At 30.6% G+C, this 12,839-nt stretch overlaps 1 pseudogene; it reads right to left on the minus strand.

Moving 5' to 3' along the window:
• Window positions 1–293: 293 nt before the first annotated feature.
• LOC121175205 (G-type lectin S-receptor-like serine/threonine-protein kinase At1g67520) lies at window positions 294–12,596 on the minus strand (annotated as a pseudogene).
• Between the last annotated feature and the right edge of the window lie 243 nt (window positions 12,597–12,839).

A 12,839-nucleotide genomic window follows, 5' to 3' on the forward strand; every position in this document is an offset into this window, starting at 1 on the left:
AAAAAGTGTTCCACAACTTCCTATGCATGCCTTGGAATGTATTCTTCAATTTCTCATGTATTTGAATTTATATGTTTACTTGAATGTGAACCAACTTTAATTATGGAGGAATTTTCAACATTTATATAGGGATATTACAAATATATAGAATTACTAATTAATTCTAACCTAGTAATAATTATTATAGACAAAAAAAATATTGATTTGTTGTCTTAATTATAAAAACAAAGTAAATTAAATATAGGAAATATTTAGAAACAAGGAAATAAATATGTCAGGCTTCAACATTATATTTACGAGGAAGTAGTAATTTCATTAGTAGAGTCAACACATAACTCCTTGGAAGATATTTTCCCATTGAAGCTTCTTCTTTCCACGTAGAAAGTTGGTATATGAGGTAATTAAGCTAACTAGTGCACTTTCATTTGTTAACATTGATATGATATTAGACATTGTGGGTCAATCATTTGCATATTGTTCTACACATAAGAGACCAACATGAATACATCTTTTCAATTCGTCAGGATCAAAAAAATCGTTCAGTAGTGAGTTCAATTGTAGAGACACACCTTGATTCCATAACTCCCATGTCTGTTAGAATTTTAATCAAATTAGACAAAGTGAATAGTATTCAGAGAAAAGTAGTCTATGAGTAATTTCGCATACATGTTCTATTAGGTTTAAAGGGTGGTGGACATCATAGAAGCTAGTGTTTCTTCTTCCACTAACAATTTCAAGCAATAATCCAAAGCTAAAGACATCAGACATTGTAGAGAAAATTCATTCCATGGCATATTCAGGAGACATGTAACCACTGCAAGTAAAATTAGTTAATAACTTGACAATACAAACTTTACTTATACTAAACTTACATATAAAGTTTTGAAAGCTTACTGTTAATATATTTCCTTCACTGTAATTTGTTGAGCATAGCTGTCAAATGACTTGTATATATACTTAAGAATTCATTTTACCAATTCATTCAGTTAACACTTACTATATCCCAACAATCCTACTAGTATTTTTTGTGGATTGTTGTTGTGTAGACATTCTTGCCAAGCCAAAATCAGCAATTTTTGGGTTCATCATATTCTCATCAAGAAGTATGTTACTAGCTTTTAAGTCTCTGTGAATAACTTTGAGTCTCGAGACTTACGAAGATAGAGTATTCCTTGAGAAATCCCTTCTATTATGTTGAAACACTTCTTCCAGTCAGGTAATTTGCTTCTTTTGCAATCTTATTAATGGAAGCAAGGTAATATGTGTTAGAATATATACTATACAAGGGTCACAAATCAAAATTACTTCCTTTCATTAGTAAAGCAGATTAGTTATATGCCACAAGACATACTATGCTCAAGATAGGAAAGCATAAACCAATGAATTATCCATAATAATTATTGAAAAGTTCAGTTAAAAAACTCAAGTTTTTCTACACAGGAGCATTGGTTGCTACATGATAATCAACAACGATTGTTTTAATGTCTTAACATCAACTAATTAAATAAAATCCAACAGATTCATTACCGAATAGATAAAAATCCAAGCTCTTGTTTGGCATGTACTCTTAAATTAGAATCCTCTCTTCTTTATGAATGCAAAATCCAATTAGGTGTACATATAAGCATTATTTCATTTTTGAATTCCACAATTCCTTGTCTAGATGTTTCTGAAAGTCTTTTTATGGAAACTTCTTACCCAATTGGTAGGATTGCTTAGAGTTACAACAAGAAAGATCATGAGTCCTTTAAAACAAACTTGTTACAGCACAGTCAATGATTTCATGTCACCTTATAAACAGGTCTATATCGTCGTTATCCTAACTTGTTTTCAGGTGAAAAATCATTGGTTGCCAATAGAACCGCTGTATAGTTAAATACTTTTGGATCTTGTCTCTTCTTGAATTGGTATCTTTAAGATCTTTGACATCATAAAATCTATTTGGTGTTGCTAAATCTAGCATCTTAGCCTCCACTCCTTTTCTTTTCTTCTATGCTTAGATGAAATAGTGAGGATAAAGATTGAAAATCAAGGGGTTATGCTTAATAAAGTGTCTAGAATAATGTTTATTAAATATATATTTGTCTTGATTCGATAAAATTTTCATAAGCACTTATAGAAAAAGAAAATAAATAAGTTGAGATTCTCATATAAGTTAAAATCAACTTATATAATTTGTATTTTTTTTAGAAACTCTTTTCATTCAACTTCTCCATAAGTTAAGATACATAAAGTTGATTTGCTTATGGAGAAGATAAATGTGTTTTGATGATTTTATTCTCCTATAAATACTTATGGAGAAGTTTTCTAAATAAGATGAAAACTAACCTCCTATCACTTGTTTCCTTTTCTTTAAGGTCAAAGACAGAATAAAAGTGCATATCCAAAACAAAATAGCTACTATTACAGTAGTTATTCATATCCACTTTTTTGTACCTGCATGTGGCGTTTACATTTAATTTGTAATTCCTAATCTATCATTGATTTACATACTATATATGTAACTAAAGTTTTAAATATTAGGCTTAAATGTAATTTTGATCCCTATTTTATTCAATCTGTAATTTTTGTCTCTTCATTTTAAAATTGAAACATTTTAGATCTCCTATTTTAAAAAATCTACAATTTTAGTTTCCTTATTTTAGAAAATCTATGATTTTAGTTTTTCTATTTCAAAATAGAGACATTTAATCATCTTATTTTATAAAATTTGCAATTTTTTGTCAAATCCTTAACTTTGCCTATTTTTTATTTCTTTTATTTTGGTCCAGTTGAACCCTAGACCTAATATATTCATTTAGGGTGCCATTAATAAATGATTTAATTAATTACAATGTAAGAAATAAAACAGACAAAATTAAAGAGTACACCAAAATTGTGAATTTTGTAAAGTATGGGGACCAAATATTTCTATTTTGAAACACGAAGACCACAATTGTGAATTTTTTAAATTAGGGGACCAAATATCTCAATTTTAAAATGAAGGGACAAAAATTACAAATTAAGTAAGATAGAGAGACTAAAATTACATTTAAGCCTAAATATTAATAACCTTGTTGTGTTACTAATATAAAAGAAGTTACAAAATAAATTAAAATGTGGGGTAGGAAGTTGTGAAATTATAGTAGACTTACGCGATGGGTCTTCTTTACCAATATGGAAAACTTTTCACCCCCACTTGAAAAATTACGTTTCGTTGAATTCCAATGAGAGAATGTACAACTATTTCAATCATCATAATATTTTTTGAATCCATCACGACTACAGTTTCTCTAGCAAATAGCCATGCAATCAGCTAGGCCAAAACTAGAATTTAGTAGATTGCTTTTCATGTTTAAAATGGGGAAACCTTCTTTGTGTTCAAATGCATCACCCCAATGCATGCATGTTGGTATCTCTTCCCATTTTTGGCACACTCCATCTGTGTTGTACCCATAACACACATTAGCCCTTGCAACACCATCATCTCCATTCTAATTTATCAACTGTCAGGTCTCTAAAAGAGACCATCTTGTAAGATCTTCATTTGAAGTTGTAATTGTGAAGTAGTTTTCATTTTCATTTGAGACAATCGTATAATGCGTGTTGTGCAAGAATCCATTATTTCTCAGTTCTCCACTTATTCAACAAAATTGTCCTCGTCACTTGATGACCAATTCCCTTCTTTTGGGATCCCATTCAAGACTGAATGCCCCAAGAGTTGAGTTGAATTCACCCAACCATGAAACTAGTGACCAATTCTGACTAGTTTGGTAGTTGACTCCTAAATTCATCTCAAGGACCAAACCATTAGTAGGATAATCAAAACTCTACCACAACAAACTTTTTGTTCCATTGGAGTGAAGTTGGTATAACACAAAGTTACATGTATCCAACAAAGTAGGAGTTATAAGGTTGGCTTTAGGGGTGTGCAAAAAGATCGAATCAAACCAAAATGGATTTTAACTTACCAGATTTGACCCAAGTTTGTGCTCGAACTGGGTTGATGGGAAAACTTGGCTTGTTTAGAAACCAGTTTAGGTTCGACCTGACTTATTTCTACAAAAGAAACTCAGGGACCCTAATTGCACTGCACACACATGGGTCTCGGCTGTCATCTCTCTTGTTTCTCAATGAGAAATGTTTAGCACGTAGAAGCAAAGCTTCATGATGAATCAAAGGTGATTCAAAGGTGTTTTGATGATAACAATGATGATAACAAAAGATGATGACAAAGGTGATGACAAAAAGCTCAAAGATCAATCAAAGAACAACTCAAGTGAATCAAGAACAATTCGAGAGTTCAAGATAAGAATCAAGAAGAATTCAAGATCTCAAGAATCAAGATCAAGATTCAAGACTCAAGATTCAAGAATCAAGAGAAGGCTTAATCAAGATAAGTATGAAAAGGTTTTCTCAAAAATTGAATAACACATGATTTTTCTCAAAACATGTTTACCAAAGAGTTTTTACTCTCTGGTAATCGATTACCAGATTGTTGTAATCGATTACCAGTAGCAAAATTGTTTTGAAAAAGTTTTCAAATTGAATTTACAACGTTCCAGTTAATTTCAAAAAGCTGTAATCGATTACAATATTTTGGTAATCGATTACCAGTGCCTTTGAACATTGAAATTCAAATTCAAATGTGAAGAGTCACATCCTTTCACATAAAAGCCTTGTGTAATCGATTACACAGATTTGGTAATCGATTACCAGTTACTCTTTTTGAATAAATCAAAAGATGTAACTCTTTAAAAGGTTTTTGACTTTTTCAAATTGATTTTAAGTTTTTCTAAAAGTTATAACTCTTCTAAATGGTTGTCTTGACCAGGCATGAAGAATCTATAAAAGCAAGACTTTGTTTTGCATTTCAAGTATCTTGAATACACTTTTCCAATCTATCTTTTCCAATTCATTCATTCAATCAATCTTGAACACTTATTCATACAATCCTTTACAAGCCTTAAATCTCTTTGAACTTCTTCTTCTTCTTTGTACCAAAAGCTTTTTGAAGTTTTCTGGTTTTCTAAACCTTGAAAACTTATGCTATTAATCTTTTCATTCTCTTCTCCCTTTGCCAAAAAGAATTCGCCAAGGACTAACCGCCTGAATTCTTTTTGTGTCTCTCTTCTCCCTTTTCCAAAAGAACAAAGCACTAACCGCTTGAATTCTTTTGTGTCTCCCTTCTCCCTTATCAAAGAATTCAAAACGACACAGTCTGAGAATTCTTTTGATTCTTCCCATTCCCTTATACAAAAGTGTTCAAAGGACTAACCGCCTGAGAATTCTTTTGTATCCCCATTCACAAAGTATCAAAGGTTTAACAACCTGAGATCTTTGTCTTAACACATTGGAGGGTACATCCTTTGTGGTACAAGTAGAGGGTACATCTACTTGGGTTTAACTGAGAACAAGAGAGGGTACATCTCTTGTGGATCAGTTCTAGTGGAGGGTACATCCACTAGGGTTTCAAAGAGAACAAGGGAGGGTACATCCCTTGTGGATCTTTGCTTGTAAAAGGATTTTTACAAGGTTGAAAGAAATCTCAAGGACTGCAGGTCGCTTGGGGACTGGATGTAGGCACGGGTTGTTGTCGAACCAGTATAAAAACTCTTGTGTGTTTGTCTCCTTCTTCCCTACTCTTTTACTTTCCGTTGTGCATTTAATTTCCGCTTTTACTTTCTGTTAAGTTTCTCTTCTACTCCTCATTCTCTTAACAATTTAGTAAAAGCCTTAAAAGAGTAATTTTTTAATTAGTAAAGGTTTAGGAATAATTAATTCAACCCCCCTTCTTAATTATTCTGAGGCCACTCGATCCAACATAACAAACACTCAAATAGTGTTCAACTACCGTTAGACACCCTGATGCGGAATAAAAAAATATTAATTAATTATTCAATAACTTTTATAAAAGAAAAAGAAAAAAATAAATGAAATTAAAGAAAATGGAAAGAGGGAAAAGGGAGAAAATATAAAAAAAACCTCCAAATTCTCTTTTCCCTGCTTTTCTAGTTTTTTCGGCAAAACAAGCCACACAACACAACACAACACACAACTCCTTCTTCTCCACTCATTGTTAGTAGCAAGCAAACAAGCAGTGGCAAAGGGTGAAAATGTTGTGAGTCGAAAAAGGAACAACATCGATTCTTCCTCTGTCTCCGCCAAGGTTATCATCTTAATCACCGTCAAGAAGCATCGTAAGGCCAATAAACATTGCATGCATGTGTCAAATACATAACCTATCATATATCACTCCTTTTGTTTTCCAAAATGTTTTTTTTTCTTTTTTTATTTTGGTTATTTAGTTTCATTTTCTCATTTGATGCCTTGTACTTCACTTTTGTATTGTTCTTGTCTTAAATGTCTTTTAGGCTTGGATAAATTTTTCAATAAGCATCTATAGAGAAGAAAATAAGAAAGTGAGATTAATTAAATGTCCCATGTGATTTAAAATTAGTATTTGAAGAAGTTAACTGAGGGAGCTTTAATAAGTTAATTTTAACTTATGATGGAGAAACTTAATTCATTTTACCAACTTAATTTCTTCTCTTATAAGTACTCTTTTTCTTTCAATTTCTACAACCAAGTTACTTTCTCGTTCTTTCTTATTCTTTTTGAACTGTCTTGTTTATATATGATTGCAATGCACTCATGGGAAGTGGTTCTATATCTTGTTGAAAAATGATAGAACTATGGCTTATGAAGGTTTTTCAGGTCCTGTCTATATTTAACATAAGTCATCCTAGTGTGTATGTGTATCTTATGTGTGTTATTATTTTAGAAGAATGAAAATTGCAAGAATACAAATTTTTAGTTGAAAAAAAATCAGGATTGACATGCATCATAATACATGTCGAGACATTAGCAATGATTTTTTAATGCAGTTTCTCATGTCAATATAAACTTGGTCTGAAGTTTGACTTAGCCATCTTGTTCTTTATCTTTTGTTACCTACATAGTGAAGATGATAAATGATAAACTACTATAAGTGTTAATGTACTAGTTGAAAATTTCTAATTCTGCCTGATTATAATGGATAACTTATATACATCGTTAGATAGGGTAATCAATGTTGGTGATTAGAGCCATTGTGTTGAAAACAATTATATGTATTGTTTTCTTTGTGGAACATCTTAAGAAAACATTGATGTTGTTATTTCCATAGGCATTGGGGAATTGTATTTATTGTGATTTTTTCTTGACTTGGGTAGAATAAGAATTATACAATTAGTTTTTTCCAAGATATGAAGGAGATGTGCTTCAATCTACCAACTCTAGATGATCCATTCAAAACAAAGGGTCATAAAATGAAAAAATAGTGGAAACCAAAAAACAAGATGCTTCATCTTAATGGGAAAGAGTGCAAATGAAAAGAAAGAAGCAATTGGTAGGAGAAAAATAGTAAGGTAAATGAATGATTTACAAAGGAAAAATAAGTTTGTCACAACTAGCAATAATTGAAGTCAGAAATGTATCATTAATTGAGGTGACTAAGCTTATAAGCTAACAATAGTCATTGAGCAACCCACTAATCTCCTATTTGTCAAGAGAGATCGTCTATGTGATTTGAAGAAAAGGAATTGTATATCCTTATATAAATGTTGTATGAAATTTAAGATAAGATTATTAGATTGTATGAGATTGTATAACAGATTTGGTTGGCCAAATATTTCTTTCTCTTTTTTTAATCGTATCTCCATAAATCTTATATTTTCTTTATTTATCATCTTATCTTTTGCATTCATTTGTAACTATTAAATAGTCTCCATAAATGATAAGTGAACAATGAATACCTCAAAAATGAAAAAAATACTATTAAGCACACATATGTAGTTGACCATGTTTACATATGTAGTTAACTACATGACGCTCAATAAAACTATTAACCACTAATGAACAAAGTTAACAATAATTTATGGTTGACTTAATCACCTTATTATAGCATGAATACAAATTTTCATCATATGGTTTGCCTAAATTTAAAACAAAAATAAGAGTTATCATGTTTGTTATATGCTTATCAAATCATTTAGGATCGTCATGTTTTATAGTTTTTAGTGAAATCTGGATGTAAAATGAAATCCAATCAAATGTAAGTAACTTAACTTTGGGCATAACTAACCAACAAATGTAGCTTGCATGATTCCCTTGGTATAGGTAGAATTATTTTGTCATATGACATGACACAAGAATTGCTCATACAAGTTCAATCTTTTGGGAATGCAATAAAAGAAAATCATGTTCACATGTAACTTTTGAATAATAATATTAAAAGGGTTAGAGTTAACAACTAATGATAAAAGGATGACCTTTGTTTATTATAGACTTAACCACCTTATTCATAGCATGAATACAAATTTTCATCATATGGTGTGCCTAAATTTAAAAACAATAATAAGAGTTAACATGTGCATTATATACTTACCAAATTGGATGTAAAATGAAATTCAATCAAATGCAACCACCTAAGTTACTAAAGTAACCTTGACTTTGCACATAACTAACCAATAAATGTTGCTTGTGTGATCCATGTATGATAAAATTCTGAGATAGCATGACACATACTTTTCTTATATAAGTTCAATTTTTGATGCATAAGACAAATAAATTCATGTTCACATGTGACTTTTGAGTAATAATATTAGAGGGATAAAAGTTAATCACTAATGATAAAAGGATAACCTTGTTTATTAGAGGACTAACCACCTTATTCACAACATGAATACAAATTTTTATCATATGATGTGCCTAAATTAAAAATAATAGTAAAAGTTAACATGTGCATTACACATTTATCAAATCATTTAGGATTATCAGTTTTTTAAGTCTATAATGAAAGTTTGACTTTAAAATAAAATCTAATCAAATTTAACCACTTAAGTTATTAATGTAACCGTAACTCTTCATATAACTAACAAATAACTATAGCATGCATGATTCCCTTAATATAGGTAGAATTATTCCCTCAAATGACATGATTCAAGCTTTGCAAATACAACTCTGGTTTTTCAGACATAAGCCAAAGAAAATCTTGTTCAAATGCAATTTTTGAGTAATAAATATTAGAAGGGTTAGTGTTAATAAAAAATGATAAAAGGTTAACCATTATTTATGATAGACTTAGCCACCTAATTCGTAGCATAAATACAATTTTTCATCATATGGTGTGCTTAAGTTTAAAAAAATAGTAAGAGTTAACATGTCCATTATACACTTATCAAATCACTTAGGATATCATTTTCCGTAGTTTCTAATAAAATTTTGGATGTACAATGAAATTGAATCAAATGTAACCACTTTAGTTACTAATGTTATCTTAACTTTGCGCATAACTAACCTGTAAATGTAGCTTGCATGATTTTCTTGGTACAGGTAGAATTATTCTCTCAAATGATATGATACATCCTTTGCTCATACAAGTTTAGTCCATGAAGTATAAGACAAACAAATTCTTGTTCAAATTAGAGTTAACCACCAATGGTAAAAGGATAATATTTTTTTAGCATAGACTTCACCATCTTATTCATAGCATGAATATGAATTTTCATCATACGGTGTGCTTAAATTTAAAACAATAGTACAAGTTAACATGTGCATTATACATTTATTAAAAAATTTAGGATCAACATTTTCTGTAGTTTCTAATAAAAAATTGGATGTAAAATTATATCCAATCGAATGTAACCACTTATGTTACTAAAGTAACATTAACTTTGTGCATAACTAAATAGTAAAAGTAGCTTGTGTGTGATTGCTTTGATACAACTAGAATTCTTCCCTCAAATGACATGACACACGCTTTGCTCATACAAGTTGCGTCCTTAATACATTGGACTAACAAATTCATGTTCACATATGATCTTTGAGTAATAATATTAGAAATGTTAGAGTTAACAACCAATAATAAAAGGATAATATTTGTTTATGATAGACTTAACCACCATATTCATAACATGAATACAAATTTCATCATATGATGCGCTTAAACTTAAAATAATAGCAAGAAATAACATGTGCATTATACACTTATCAAATTATTTAGGATCATCATTTTTTGTAGTTTCTAATAAAAACTTGGATATAAAATGAAATCCAATCAAATGTAACCACTTAAGTTATTAATGTAATCTTAATTTTGCACTTAATTAACCAGTAAATATAGATTGCATGATTTCTTTGGTACAGGTAGAATTATTATCTCAAATGATATGATACACTTTTTGCTCATACAAGTTAAATCCATGATGTACAAGACAAACAAATTCTTGTTCACATGTGACTTTTGAGTAATAATATTAGAAGAATTAGAGTTAACCACCAATTATAAAAGAATAACATTTGTTTACTATAGACTTAATCACCTTATTCATAAGCACGAATATAAATTTTCATATGGAATGCTTGAATTTAAAACAATAGTTTGAGTTAACATGCACATTATACACTTATCAAATCATTTAGTATCAACATTTCTTATAGTTTCTAATAAAAATTTTGATATAAAATGAAATCCAATCAAATGTAACCACTTAAGTTACTAAAATAACTTTAACTTTACACATAACTATCCAATAAATGTAGCTTGTGTGATTCCTTTGGCACAAGTAGAATTATTCCTTTAGATGACATGACACATGCTTTGCTTATACAAAAGTCCTTGTTACATTAGGCAAACAAATTCATGTTTGCATACGACCTTTGAGTAATAATATTAGAAATATTAGAGTTAATAACCAATGATAAAAGAAGAACCTTTGTTTACTATTGACTTAACAACTGATAAACCCCATTTTGATCTAAATTTTCACAGGGTATTTTATATTATTTTTATGATAATAAGCATATGGATTAATTGTTTAAGTCTAAATTGTTTTAAATTTATGCAAACCTTGTAAATATCCAAAGGATTAAGAAAGAGAATAAAATAGGAGCTAAAAGTTGATTTCTTCCATGAAACACAACTCCTGCTTAATCTTTGCACAGGGTGTGCTTATCAAACTCTGTTTTAGATTTGGAAGCATAACCCCCATGCACGAGGCATGCTTATTGGCCAACATTTTGAACTTGAAGAATGACCTCGTGCTTAGCTAAACATGGGTTGTGCTTACTCACACACAACCTCCAAGCACGAGGCATACATATTGGTCAGCGCTCCGAACTTTAAGCACAACCCCGTGCATACTTAAGCAAGGGCCATGCTTACCCCTGAGTGACAAAATTGACCCATTTTCTTAAAATAGCTTAGGTTTTAATTTTAAAGGACTTTTATTTCTTAATTTTTGAATTTTGTCTTTTATTTTTGAGCAATTGGGGAATTCTTAAGGGGGTTATCGGTAAAGGACCGCAGGAGGAACGTTTGGGATCATAATCTGTAAAGGTTTTCAATCTCTTTCATTCTTTATGCCATTTTGTATGTTGTTTTGAATGTACTGCAACCATGGTTGGCTAAACCCCTAGAGCTTGGAGTATGATGTAGATGTACTCATGTACTCTAATTCCATATTTTAATTGAGTTCTCTAATGTTATTTAGTTAATTGTATTGTTTTATTGTTTTATCTTTTCCATTAGAATTGATCACTCTAATTCATAGTTAATTACGTGTTAGTGACCATCTACTCATAATTATTTGATTTGTATGTATAAAACATGTAAGGCTTGCACAAGGGTAAGTGTACCCAACATAGTAGTAATGGTGGACTCAAAAGTCGACCAGTTGTATTCCCAATTAGTCGAGATTATTAAACTAGCTGTTGAGATGATTAAAAAACTAATTTAAATATTTTATGGTTTTGGTTTTTAGAAGAAAACAAATAAACAAATTCAAAGAGAGGCTTTGAGTGACGATAAGAATGACCAAGAGTTATGTCTCACTAATACCCATTTTCTCCCATTGCAATCAAAAGATGCTCTTTGACATAAATTAATACCCCAATGATCATCGATCTATCAATTTAAGTCAAAGGATAAAATCCATTTTATGAATGATTAACTAATATGTTTGAGATTACCTAAACAGTTTGATCATGTAATTTGATACAAAACATTTTCTACCTAGATTTACCAATTACATGCAGATGATCACTACTATATAATTTATTAGGTATTAGAATGTTTGATTCCAAATAAATAGTAAAACCAAGGAAGAAACTTAATTAACATAAAACAATGAGGAATTCCGTTAAGAATAAGGAAAGGAGTATATTTGAACAATTACATCATAACCTCCGAACTAGGGGGACGAGTCTTTCATGATCAAAGCAAAACTAGCAATCTTATATGAGCTAAGCAAAGACATACTAATAGGTAGGAGTGATGATCATGATCTGTCCTACCAGTGTTGTCTACTCTTAACAGCTCTAAAAAACCCTTAAGGTTCTCTTAAATTCATAAAAAGAAAGTGAACAAAGGATCAAAATTACAAAGTCTAGAGACTTATATATTGCTTCCTAAAGATATCATTTTGAAAGGGCGCACTACAACCATGGTAAATCTACTATGGATGTGGTTGGAAGTGACATTGAAGCTCTGTGCCATTATGGGTTGAATGTGACCCTCTTGGTTGACCATGACCCTCCTGAATTGACCATGACCCTCCTGAATTGACCATGACCATGGTGAGTTTACCATGACCTTCATCGTTGATGATACTCTGAGGGCTATTGTCATTTTATTGTGGTTGTGTTGCTTACCACTACTGTAGTAAATGCACCATAACCTTGATCAAGTGTAAAGTCTTCAAATCTTTATAAAATCATACAATTTCCAACTTTTTCACTCAATTGAGCAGATTTACTTTTGTAATACATAACTAGTGTGCAAACATGAATTTTGAGAAGAAAATGCATGCAAAATGACA

Source organism: Glycine max, chromosome 7 (genome assembly GCF_000004515.6).
Source record: "Glycine max cultivar Williams 82 chromosome 7, Glycine_max_v4.0, whole genome shotgun sequence".
Taxonomy (NCBI): Eukaryota; Viridiplantae; Streptophyta; class Magnoliopsida; order Fabales; family Fabaceae; genus Glycine; species Glycine max.